Raw genomic sequence first — 14496 nt, forward strand, 5'->3', positions numbered from 1 at the left:
CCCTGTGAAGTGCGTGCATGTGTGCGTGCGCGGGTGGGTGCGTGCGTGCGTGCGTGTGTTTTTGTGTGTGTCCATCCAGGGCCTCTGACAGCTCTTGCTGGGCCCAGGGCAAAGTCATCTGAAAGGGCCCCCCATCCAATACATATAATGTAATGAAAACCCAATTGTGGGCCCCCTCTCTCTAGCTGGGCCCAGGATAACTGACCCTTTGCCCCCCTTGTCAGCTTCCCTGTGTCCATCCATCATTACTCGAATTGTCCTGTTTGGAAATGGCTACAGTACCGTAGGGTTGTTTGTCCACTAGTTACGATAATCCACCGCGCCCATTGATGTTAGCATCCGCAACCAATCAAAACAAAGCGAAATGGGCAGACATTTCTCTCGAACGGCCGAGTCCCAAAATAGAAATAGCTTTCCCTCCCTTCCTAAATCTAGTTCTGACTAACGGCTCTGGAGAGCCATGGTCACTTCAAATGAAGTCAGTAGGCTATAGTCGCTGCTCAATGGGGGTGGTGGTAGGGCAGTCGTGGCTCGTTCTATTCTCATCAATCCCCTTGTTCACCCACTGGGAAGTCTTGTTCAGGCAGCGTGCTAGATAAGGTGTTTGGGATCTGTTCCCAGGGGTTTTATATAGACAAAATCTTGTCGTCTACCAGTGACGTAACCTTTGAACCATAATATCCAACCCTTTTGCTTTTCTCAATTTTCCTCTTTTTATGTTTCAGATCCTCTTTCCAAAGATTTTTGTCGGTTCAAGCTTTATTTATTTAGGCCAGTGATGCTGGCTGTGTTTGTATTGGCTGTGCTGTATCTCCTACCAGGCTCCATTCACTTGGCACACATCTTCTGCTGGCTTTTCTCTTTACCCTCAATGAACCCCTTTCCCTTACGTTACCTTACATGCTCTCTGTCTGTCTGTCTGTCTGTCTGTCTCTCTCTCTCTCTCTCTCTCTCTCCTCCTTTTCTCATCCCTCTGTCTTCCTCTATCTGTTCTCTATTTTCCTCGCACTCTATCTTTTCTTACTTTTTTTCTGTTGGATCTCTCTTTCTCGCTGTGCTCTCTCTCTCTCTCTCTCTCTCTCTCTCTCTCTCTCTCTCTCTCTCTCTCTCTCTCTCTCTCTCCCCCCCCAGTCTCTCAGGTCCAGTTGAGGCAGCAGGTTATAAGTGGCCCGTGAACTGTATTTTCAAATCTATTTGTTCTGTCTACTCCCTAATCCTCCACAAGGCTCTCCTAGCTTACACTCTCTAACCCTGACTGAATTCTGTTTGCCATGGATGAATAGATCAATCGACAGACAAACAAACAGACAGACAGTATGACAGATAAATACACTCACTAACCCCAACTCAATTCTTTTTGCCATGGATGAAAAGATGGGTGGATGGACTGATAGACAAACAGACAGACAGACAGACAGACAGACAGACAGACAGACAGATAGAGGTCATTCTACGATTCCTATGCACTTTTAGGTTTTAAGTCCATGGATTTTATTTGCCAATTCCACTAACTATTAACTGCATCCAATGATGTTTTGGACATTAGCACACATTTATCTGTCATATAATACAAACAGTCAAGACATAACATTATTTCCCTCAGCAAGAATAAATATTTAATACTGGTTTTGGGCGTTTTCATGCCGTCCTGTTTTCCAAATGTCAGATTCAGTCTTCATATTAGCATGTAAAGAAAATTGTTTTGCCCAAGACGATTGCAAATGTTGATTCACAGTAATCATCACAATATGACAAAACTGTCAGAAAGACCACTGTGCTTTCCATTATACATGAAATTTGCCATTTTGTGTGCGTCCACCGTGTCACGGTCTGAAACCCCCTCCATAAATCATTAAAGGTTTGGTCTTAGGCCATAGGAATATCATCACGTGATGCCATATCCTCTTTGGCAGGATATGGGAAGACTTTTTGGTAAGTTTTGAGCTCCATTCTTCCATAATTTAATCCATTCTTTTTCATGTTCCCATAGCGGGAAAATTGCCTGTCAACTGTGTTATCAACATATTCATAAGAATCTGAATTAGAAATCACATGTAGAAAAACACAGATAAAGCATACAAATACATGAATTGATTAAGGTGTTGTGGTGGAACTGTGGAGGTCCACAGTTAGTACAACACCATAAAAATGGCTGAAATGTCAAGCCGTGTTACCGTCAATGGTGTTACGCATCAGCTATGACAGTTGAGGAGGACTATGTTTTTGCCAATTTATCTCCATATTGATAGACAAACAAACAAAATAATTAGTGTTCTAGGGAGATGGGTTTGTCTGCTCTGTTTTTTCTCCTAAAAAAGTGCCGACTTGTTCCCCTGCACTGTTGACCGTAACACAGTTGAGTAACATGGTTGACTGTTTTGAAAGTGTTTTTGTGCTATTGATCCCTACACTAGGGATTATCTCTGGAGAGGGAAGTCTTGAGTAAGGAGGGTGATTAAATTCAAATCAGACGTTACAGTGATTTATAATGAAAAATGTGTCAGTCTGTATCACAGTGAATCATAAAATCCTACTTATGAAGCTCAACAATCACATTTTCTATAGGCCCTATCAGTTGCACAGATTAATGACAACATTATTGGTAAGGGAGTCAAAGGGACATAAGCACTTTCAAACATAATGTTGTTTCAACTCCGTAGTATTTTTATATATGTTTGAAATTACATATATGTCCATAACACTGTTGACAAAATAATCAAGCAAATGTTTGCTTTCATAAGAGTATTTATCAAATGATTTAAGATTAAGCTTGGCAATTTGTTTGTTTGGAAACTTAAATGTATACACTATGGAAACATCTAGGTCATTTATTTGAAAAAAATACTGATAATTGACATTTGACAACGTAGAATGACCTATAGATAGATAGATAGATAGATAGATAGATAGATAGATAGATAGATAGATAGATAGATAGATAGATAGACACACACGCTCTCTCTCTCTCTCTCTCTTTCTCTCTCTCTCTCTCTCTCTCTCTCTCTCTCTCTCTCTCTCTCTCTCTCTCTCTCTCTCTCTCTCTCTCTCTCTCACTGAACCATGGCTCAACTGTTCTCTGAACACTCAGAACAGCAGTCAGTCTCTCCGATCCTGTGGATCAAGTACCATAATAGCAGTAAGTAAACAGCCATCCATAAATACAAAAAAGTGTGGGCTTCAGACGCACAGGGGACGCACAGGGGACAGACAGACAGACAGACAGACGGGCAGACGGACAGACGGACAGACAGACAGACAGACAGACGGGCAGACAGTCAGGCAGTCAGACTCCCTCTTACTTTGATGTTAGTCCTCTCCTGTAATGTATCAGATAGTGAAGGGCTAGAGCTTGGAGGATATTTGCCTTTCTGGATGTGTTTTTGCGTGGATGTTTTTCCACACAAAGCCACTGACAAGGAATCTGAACAGGCCCCCTTCAATTTACTGTAGGTTCCAATTCTGAGAGCCCCCCCTCCCCCCTTTCCCTGGGCCCATGTCAACTCACACACACACACACACACATGCACACATGCACACAAGCTTGCATGCACACATACACACACATGCAGACACACACGCGCACACACGCGCACACACACGCACACAAACACACACATGCAGACATACATACACACACACACACACACACACACTGAATGAACACCCAGAGCGTTGCTGGCTCCCGGGCCCTGTCCCAGTGCCTGGAGTAATAGCGGAAGCTTGAACACTCGTCCATAAATCTAGTGGAGCGTGGGCTTCAGTGGTCGACAGGGACTATTCAGGGAAAACTTCAGCACTTCCTCAAACCTACAGTGCAGCTACGCATCATGACAAAAATACTACTAAAGCTCTATTGAAAACCCAGAGCAATGGGATAAATTGTTGTTTTGTAAAGTTGTGAAGTTGTTTTCTTACACTCGCACTGAAAGTTGTTTTATGTTTTTATCCTGAGCGTGCCTTTTCCCTCTAAACTAAAGTGAACGTGGAAATAAAAGTGAAATATGAAGGATACTGTATATACACTCACCGGCCACTATATTAGGAACACTTGGTACAACTGCTCATTGAGGCAATCACATGGTGGCAACTCTATGCATTTGTGCATATAGACATGGTCGAGATGATCTGATGCAGTTCAAACTGAGCATCATAATGGGGAAGAAAGGTTATATAAATTACTTTGAACATGGCGTGGCTGTCAAGCCGAAAGGGCTTGATTTGAATATTTCAGAAAAGACAAATCAACTGGGATATTCACACACAACCATCTCTAGGGTTTACAACGAATGGTTCGAAAAAAAGAAAAAGTGAGAAAAAAAATGCAGTGAGCAGTGATTCTGTGGGCAAAAATGCCTGACTGATGGCAGAGGTCAGAGGCAACATTAAGGCAACATTAAGTCAAATAACCACTCATTACAACCGAGGTATGCATAAGAGAATCTCTGATTACACAGAACATTAAATTGAAGGCAAATGGGCTACAGCAGCAGAAAACCACATTTGGTGCCACTCCTGTCAGCTAAGAACAAGAAAATGAGGCAACAATTTGCACAGGCTCACCATAAACGTAGAAGATCGGAAAAATGTTGCCTGGTCTGATGAGTCTTGATATCTACTGCAACACTCAGGTGGAATGGTCAGAATTTGGCGTCAACAACATGAAAACATGGGTCAACCCTGCCTTACATCAACGTTTCAGGCTGGGGATATAATGGCATAAGGATATTTTCTGATCACAATTTGGGCCTTACCCATTTATCTTTGATGAAATGCCACAGCCTACCCGAGTATTGATGCATGCAGTTCAGGCAGTTCTGAAGGCAAAAGGGGGTCCAACCCAGCACTAGAATGGTGTTCCTGAAGTTGCAGGTGAGTGAATATTTCATTGGGAAAATAAAAATAAAAAGCACAGTTTAGTGTTTTGTAAAATGTAAGAGAGCTGGCCAGATGACACATAACTTAACATTTCTTACAGTAACAGTTAAGTTGCGTAAAAATGCACGGCATGGAGTATATATTGAATATGGAGTGTTCCACTAGTACTGTATAATACTTAGGATAATCTATTAGTGTTTGGGTGGTAAATATTAACAAGCAAACATACTGAAAAACAAACTACTTGAGTGTACGCAGGACTGGTCTTCTGAAGGATGGTGGTGATCACGCACACACACACACACACACACACACACACACACACACACACACACACACACACACACACACACACACACACACACACACTCACTCACACTCACACTCACACTCACACTCACACACACACACACACACACACACACACACACACACACACACACACACACACACACACACACACACACACACTCACACTCACACTCACACTCACACTCACACTCACTCTCACTCTCACTCTCACTCTCACTCTCACTCTCACACACACACACACACACACACACACACACACACACACACACACACACTCACACACACACACACACACACACACACACACACACACACACACACACACACACACAGACACAGTGTAAAGCAGCAGGGAGTGGACTAAGCCTCCTCGACTGTATCTGCTCTACTCTCTTCAATCCTCTCTCAATACTGCTGCAACTTCAAATCTCACTGTCTGTCTGTCGTTATGTCTGTCAATTTGTCATCATGTTTTGGGTGGCAAGAAGCAGCGCATTGTATTTGTAGCTCGATTGTAATGCATATGCTGTATGCTGAGGGATTAAGTACAAACCCCAACTCCGATGAAGTTGGGACGTTTGGTAAACAGTGAATAAAATCAAAATGCTATCATTTTCAAAACATTAAATCTATTCATTACATGGAGAATAGTGAAAAGACAACATATTAAGTGTTAAAACCGAGAAAAAATATTGTTTTGGGGGACATATGTACTCATTTCTAATTTGATAAATCCAACACGTCTCAAAAGAGTTGGGACGGGGATCAGTGAAAGTTAGTACACATCCAAATAAGATAAAACAACAAAGAAGAACATTTCAAAATGAATTGTACTGACGGACAATATAGGTGTCCAGGTATAAGATCATCACAGAGAGGCTGAGTCACTCAGAATTAAAGATGCAAAGGGAATAATTACCATAGTTATTACATACATTTTTGAATTCCCTTTGATTTACCACGATTGAGTGTATATAAGACATATTTTTGTTACTAAAATCATTGTATAGGTTCATGACATCATGAAATATATATCGGCTGTAGTCTCACTCTAATTCCTGGAGTGCTAGAGCTATTGAAAATTGACCATATTAAGAATGCTTATTGCGTGCAAATGATACAGGGGTGTAACATTCTCCTAAGCACCTGTACTCACTTGAAATAAACCCAGAAGACATGGGAAACTGTCCTTTGCTTACAGAAGTCAGCAGAAGTTGTAGAAGTCCATTCTTTTTGACAATAATAGAGCATTGCACATCATGTGCTACAGTGAAAATGGACCATCCAACTTGTGTTAGTGCTAGCTTCAAAAGTCAGCCTCCATGATGGCATGCGGGTGCAGTAGTGCATTGGTTAAGATGTTCTCACTCATCTGTAGAGTTAAATACAGTGCTGAATGGTATAAATGGGTTTGAAACAGCATGAAAAGCCACTCATGCATTATATTTTGAAGGGAGATCTTCGATTACTGACACATAGTAAGGTCAAATTGCATTCTCTACTATGTTTTAACAGTTTGGCTCCATCATAAGGACCAGCAGGTGATAAAATGGTGGGTTTTTGGTCAAGACCTGTCACACTGTAAGCACTACAGAAAGGAAAACACTGCAAAACATGACAAGGAATACACCCACCATTTAAGCTGGTGAAATCATGTCCAAGATAGGAATTAACACTGTTTTTCATATAAAATCATCTCATCGGTTAATGTATTTAACTGTTAAGTGTTGTCTTTTGTTTTGTTTTTAGTCTTCCTCGACATTTGCTGCCATTTATTGTCCCCGTCCCAACTCTTTTGAGACGTGTTGGATTTATCAAATTAGAAATTAGTACATATGTCCCCCAAAACAATATTTTTTCTCGGTTTTAACACTTAATATGTTGTCTTTTCACTATTCTCCATCTAATGAATAGATTGAATGTTTTGAAAATGATAGCATTTTGATTTTATTCACTGTTTACCAAACGTCCCAACTTCATCGGAGTTGGGGTTTGTAGTTCACTGTTGCTGTGTTGGTGGTTGCACAGCCCTTCTGACATAATATAATAATTTTCATCTCCAGCCTATTTCTACCACATCTAAAACACCACAGGAAAAGACGTAAAAACACACCTCATAGCTTTCAGACACCTTGCCAGCCTGGACTGGTAGACAAACTCAGCTACTATGTCAGCAATATAAAACATAATCAGCTATTTAGGTTGATACCCAGACGTACGTACGTACGGACGGACGGACGGACAGTGGATAGGCCATGGGCCAAGTCACATAGTATCATCTGTCAGGGTCCAGTCTGGGCTAGACCAGACACACTGAGAGAGAGACCAGCTGAGACAGGCAGAATGCAGCATGAGGACACAGGAGGGTCTGGACAGGAGAGATCATGGACCACATGAGTCATCATATCACATCATCTGTCACTGTCCAACCAGCCCAGCCCAGACACTCAGAGCAGCATGCTGAGACAGACAGACAGACAGACAACAGGGACGATTCTAGACCAAAATTACCAAGTGGGGGGCATTATTTTTTCAGGGGGGCACGTCAATTGGCAAAAGAGATACATTTTTATGATATACAGTCGCAGTCATTGGCTGTTCAGCACAGGGGCCACAACAGGGGCCAGGAGGAAATCTACAGGGGCCCTGGCCCACCCTGGCTGGCCCCTGTCTAGAATCGCCCATGAAAAGACAGACAGACAGACAGACAGACACACATCAAGATAGACAGACGGACATGCAGACCGGAAAACAGGTACAGTGTGAGGGCACAGGAAGGACCAGAGAGGTTATGAAGTCATGGGGGTCGAGTCACATTGCATCATCTGTCACCGTCCAGATGAGACCAGATCAGACAAAGAGGCAGGTGGGCATGAGGAGGGATAGAGGGTGGGGGACACTAGAGTACCAGAGCGTATCAGAGAAGCCATTACGCCATTGCAACACTACGACACATGTACACACACAAACACAGAGTGAGAAAATCAGACAGGCAAAGACAGGGAGGGGTGGGGGGAGGTATGGAGGGACAGGTGGACAGAGGGATAGACTGTCAGAGAGACTGGCTTAGAGAGAGAGAGAGAGATGGGCAGATGAGCAGAGAGGCAGGTAGAAAGAGAGAGAGAGAAATGGGTGGGCAGACAGACAGACAGACAGAGAGACAGGCAGTGAGTCATCTGCTGAGGGTCCCTGTGTCTACTCTGGTCCATCAGTCTCCTCCCTCCACTGTGTATGCGTGCATGTGTGTGTGGGTGAGTGACGGAGAGAGAGAGAGAGACAGAGCAAGTGTGTTTGTTTTTGTATTTTTGTTTTTGAGAGTGAGCTCCTTTATAAGGTTATGTCTGTGATTGTTAAAGCGATTCTGTGTTCATGCGCAGGCCTACATCTTTTCCATCTCACCACAGCTGAAAGGTTTGAAATTTGTTTGTCTCCGACCTTACAATTATCATCTGGATGAACGAAACGCTCTTTTATAACCCCAGTGACTCATGAATCATACTGAGCACACAACACAAACAAGCAGCAGCAGGAGACCCAAGTGAATAGGATCACCATGCCAACTGAGGACAACTGAGTATATGTATATTATTAAGATAGTACAGTGGGGCAGGAAATGATTGGGAGAGGATTGGGACACAACCCAGGCAAGACTTGAACCTGGGTCTCCATAGAAAAGTACCAGACCAGGGTTTCCCAAACTGGGGTGCGTGACCTGCTACAAGGGGGTGCGCGAACTGCATTGAGCAATGGCGGATGTGCGTTTTTATACATGATTAATGAACATTAAGTAGTTTTGTATGGTGAATTGTATGCTGGAAGAAGCATCAGGTCAATTGGAAATGAGGATTCCCCAAATGATATATAATATGCAATGATGATGTGCAGTGAATCCATACTCGAGCGGCCATCAGCACACCAAAATATTCACATATGGGGTACGTGAACCACATTGAAATGTACAAGGGAGTGTGCAAGGAAAAAGGTTTGGTAACCGCTGTACTAGACTATTACCGGTATATATGGTATGGGTGTGTTGAGGCATTGTACCATGGCAACCCCCCATAAGGTCACCATTCTAAAGAGCCACAGTCTTGGTCTCTACTCAGGGAACTGGTGCTATAATAGTAACCCAGATGCTTCTAGATGTTATATGGTCCTACACTGTACACTGTAAAAATCTGGAGGGTCCCTAAAGAAGCTTCAGTTGAATTGTGCAGTGTTCCCTGACGAGCCTAAAAGTTCTGGCTCCGTTGAGAATGGTGGCAATCAAAGTGTTCCTCAAAGGACTTTTGGCTTCCTGGATTCTCCAAGGAACCCTCAAGAAAACCTCAGGGTTCTTACGAAAAAAGTTGTCCCATATAGGTTCCTTAGAGAACTTTAAGGTTCCTCAGATAACGCTTACGGGTTCCCCCTGTCAAAGGTCATGATGGTCTAGACTAGAGATATATGTATGTATGTTACTTACTAACTCTGTGGGACTGAATTCAACACGTCTTTGCTGTAAATGTAAAGTTTTCACCTTGACCTCATCTGCAAACTTTACCTTGACTGTCACCTTGACCTTGATGTCTGACACGTCAATCATCATGAGATATGTCATCATGACATCAAATGTCCTCCAGTAAGGGACTACGGCACAAACAAGGCCATGTCTCTCATTCAATATAAAAATTAAAGGTTCCTAAAAGAACCCTCAGCTGCGCCTTTGGGAGAACCCCTACAGGTTATTTGGGGAACTTTAGGGTTCTTACAAGAACTTTTATGTTCTTCTTCCTCAGGGAACTTTTGGGTTCCTCCACGAACCAATTGAGGATCCTTTTTAGGAACCCTCCAATTTCTACAGTGTTCTTCTATTCCTCTGGTCTATTCTGTACACGTTCTTTAGCCCCACAGCTGACATAACATTGGTTCGTGCTCTGGAGTAATTGCCTTGCTGTTGCATCAGAATGCTGGCATGCCACGACTGTAGCTGAGGCTTCCCCTCGTCCCAGTCTAAGTCCTTGGCCTGAGCATTTGTCTGTCTGTTTGTCATTGTCTATCTGTCTGTCTGTCTGTCTGTCTGTCTGTCTGTCTGTCTGTCTGTCTGTCTGTACTACTCATTCAAACCAGCAGTGGAAAGATCCGACTGATACTCCGGAACAGACAGGCAAGAGGTGGACAAACTGGATTGACAAAGTAAAAGTCCTGTCAGTTTATTGTCTACATAGTCAGAACATGATACAACAAAGACTTGCTGCTGCAGAGAAGACAGGCTCTGACGAGACACGTAGAGATGATCGTGCTGAGACAGACTCTGACTAGAAATGTTGAAGTCGTACTGAGAAGGACTCTCATCAGAAATGACTGAGGCAGATTCTTACTAGAAAAGTAGAAGTCACGGTGTGAAGGGCCGCTGACAGTTTTGACTGGGCCCGGAACTAAATCATCTGAAAGCTCCCCCCTCTCAATACATAAGTGCAATGTAATAGAGTGCCAATTTTGGGCCCCCTCTCTCCCTGTGCCCAGGACAGCTAATCCCATTTGTTCCCCCCTGTCGCTGGGCCTGCACTGAGATATACTGGTACTCGCTCTAGAAATAGAGAAACCACACTGAGCACGTCAGATTCATCCCCAGAAAAGCTGCTGAGATCACACAGAGATGACCGGCAGTGCAAATGGTGGACCCAGACAGACTCAGACAGCAAGCAGCAGGAAAATCCAACATTCATGGAAGTCCAGTTTTTTTTTTTAAAAGAAGTTGTGGAACTTTTTAAAAGTGTCAGGGATTTCACAAGTCGTGAAATCCAGTAAACTCACTGAGAGAACTTACCGTACGTACATATGTGAAAAGTTGTGAAACTTTTGGCATTTTTGCAGGAATATGAAAATGTAGAAAAGGTCTGTCTGGATGGGCTGTTCTAAATTAGAACTATAGCTGATTTAGTGAATGGCTGAACGGCTGTAATGAACACGAGAGAGAGAGCAGGAATTTTTACTCTCTGAAGTCAGGTTTTCTACTTCCAGATTTGCCAAGTAGAAGACTAATGACTTGTGAATTTATGTAGGTAATCTGTGTGTGTGTGCGTGCGTGCGTGCGTGTGTGTGTGTTTCTAATTGTTATAAGTATCTTGGAATCTAAAATGTAAATAGGCCTATACTGAGTAAATATGTGCTTTGGAGAATGTGCACCTTCGTATTTCATACGTGGATTAATTTCTCTGGACACCACTCTGAAAGTGGATTAAAGACACTCAAAATGTCAGACTAGACTTGGAAACGCTTTTTTTCTTCTACAAAAACACAGGCAAGGACATTTCAAAATGTGATAATAAGACCTGGAATGGTGTTTCATTTTGATCCAATATGTACCCTATGAACTCTGAAGCTCAGTGGATTGTATGCACTGTTTTGTACACCCTAAACTGCTTAAATGGTTGGTTCAATCTTTGAAGGGTTAACTTACAAAAATACTGAAAACTGTGTGTTAATTGAACCATTTCATTGTGTTAAACATTCTTCACATTGCAAATAATTTTTGAAAAGCTTCTTCATAGAATGGTTGCCTTTGTATTTCTTTACTGTACGTCTCGGGAAGGCTGTGAAAACTCTGTTGAATCATTACGTCATCATTTCAAAGATTCTTCACATCATTCTTCAGATAGTTCTTTATACAATATCCTTTCCACCTTTTCAGATATATCGCTGGAGAAGTGCACAAAGAGTAAAAACTCCCTGAAACATTACATTATCTAAAAGATTCTTCACGTCATTCTTCAAATGTGTGTTTTTTTAAAGGAACGGTCATTGGTCCTTTACTGTACATCTCTGGGGGGTTGCACTGAGTGAAAACTCTGTGTTGAACCATTTCATAATGTTACAGTAAAGGTTCCTCAACATTAGAAATGATTCTTTAAAAGCTTCCATGTTTGCCTTTAGACTTCTGTACAGTAGATCTCTGGAGGATTGTACAGCGAGTGAAAGCTCTCTGAACCACAACAGTACATTATGTCAAAGGCAAAGGTTCCTCACACTGTTCTATAAAGGTTATTTTATAGCAGTGATTGTTTGTGCGCCTCTTCACTGGTAAAGCAACCACTGCTATAGCAAATCATTTGTACAGTTATACATCTCTAGAGGATTGAACAAAGACTCTGAGCAATTACATAATGTCAAAGGCTCTTTACTCTGCTCCTCAAATAGTTCTTCGAATGCTTGTTTTTCGGGTGCTCTTTGTACATCTTTGAAGGGCTGGAAAGTGGAAAACAATTATTACATTATGTCAAAGTTACTTGACGTTGTTTTTCAAATGTTTTTAACAGTTACACTTTAACGGTTGCCATTGTGGTTCTTTACATCTCTGGAGGGTCTGCGCTGAATCATATAATGTTAAAGGTTCTTTACAGTAGAAGTTATTCTTCAAATAGGTCTTTATAGAATTTTTGCCTTTGTGTTTCTTTGTTTTACATTTCTAGGGGTTGCACAGAGTGAACACTCTGTGTTGAACCACCATTACATTATGTCAAATGGTCTTCACATCATTCTTCAAATGGTTTCCTTTGCGGTTCTTTGAGGCTCTTAAAATGGAAAATGGGCTCATTATGATTGAATTCAGACTGATCCCATTATCTTCCACAGTGTATGTATGACATAGATAGAGGACAATATACTGCTGATAATGTGAGTTCTTGTAACCTCAGTGAAGGTCCTTGACAAGTTGTGGAAAAGGTTTACTGGTTTAACAATGGCAGGGGGTGGAACCTGGAGGCTAGACGCTGGAAGTGGGAAGCTGGCATAGGGGAGCTAAGAGATCCATTTCACAGAAGACGACTGACTCCTTAATTAAGACAAGTTACGGCTTGTGAGTTTGCTCAGATGTTCTCTGCCTCTCCCTGGGTGCATCCCAATATGCGACCTTGCTTCCTCCACTTGTGCTTGTGGCCTCGCCCCGCCTCCTGGCCCCTCCTCCGTGGAGAAAACAATAAAGTTTCCCAGCTGTCAGCCTAGCCAAAATAATTTTTGGGGGACTATTCTTCATTCATCATCCAGTTTGCAAATGAGAAAATGACTTTACAATTGCGCTTTTGCAAGATATTGAATTCATTTTCCGTTGTCAGTGACATCATCATGAGATCACAAGCAGGCAAGTGAGCAAGGGAGGAGGGAAGTCCGCATATTGGACTCCACTCACAGTCTACCAGCCTCCCACCTCTCCCACCGCCTTTCTCCTCTCCTCTTCTATCTTTCTTCACCTATATCAGTACTTCTTTCTCTCTGTGTCTCCCTCTGCCTCTGTATCAAGCCCAGGGCTGGACTAGGACCAGAAACTGGCCTGGGCCTTTCTGGCAAAGACCAGTGCCTCACTCCCACCCCCATATTACGCCCATATTATAATTATGATGGGCTCAGTCCAGTATATTGAGGCCGCCCATCTAAATTGTGGGCCAGTCTCTAAGGGTGACATTTGAAACAAACAAACAAATGACAAAAGCTGGGGAAAATGCCCCATATGCCAGATGACCAGTCCAGCTCAGACCAAAACCACACGGCAGCCGTAAGCTGAGTATCGCCGTCTGTGCAGCGAGCAAGACATCGCAGAGACATTTGCAGGAGGGAAAAAAAGTAAGTCGAAAGAAATGAAGGAACTATGGTGCGTGCGTGCGTGCGTGCGTGCGTGCGTGCGTGCGTGCGTGCGTGTGTGTGTGTGTGTGTGTGTGTGTGCGTGCATGTGTGGATGTGTGTGTGTGTGTGTGTGGGGGGGGGGGGCTTGGGGGGGTGAAGGGAAAAGAGTGAACCGGTGGTCAGATTATATATTTATATACATGGGCTCAGAGGCCCTCACCACACCCTCTCTCAGCCTGGCAGAACGAAAGAAAGAAAGAAAAGAAAGAAAGAAAAGAAAGGGGGGAAAGCACGGAGGCGAAAAGTGAAAGGCGGGAAGTGTTCTGCTTTCCTAACTGTTAACTGGGGCCAGGCACAACAGAACAACTCTTTGTACAAGCTTCCATATGTGTGTGTGCATGCATTCGTGTATGTGTGTGTGTGTGCATGTGTGTGAGTGTGCATGTGTGTGCGCGCGCTGTACATACGCGTGTGTGTACGTGTGCGTGTGCATGTGTGTGTGTGTGTGTGTGTGTGTGTGTGTGTGTGTGTGTGTGTGTGTGTGTGCGTGCGTGCGTGCGTGTGTGTGCGCGCGCATTAGGGTGCATCAAAAAAACGCTTTTTCAGCCTATTGATCTGTCTGGGTGATAAAAGTGTTCCACTGCATGTACAAATAACACATGCAAAATATTTTTGCAATCCATGGTGGTTTACAGGTCCAACGGAATATGA

The sequence above is a fragment of the Engraulis encrasicolus genome, chromosome 3 (assembly GCF_034702125.1).
Source record: "Engraulis encrasicolus isolate BLACKSEA-1 chromosome 3, IST_EnEncr_1.0, whole genome shotgun sequence".
Lineage (NCBI taxonomy): Eukaryota > Metazoa > Chordata > Actinopteri > Clupeiformes > Engraulidae > Engraulis > Engraulis encrasicolus.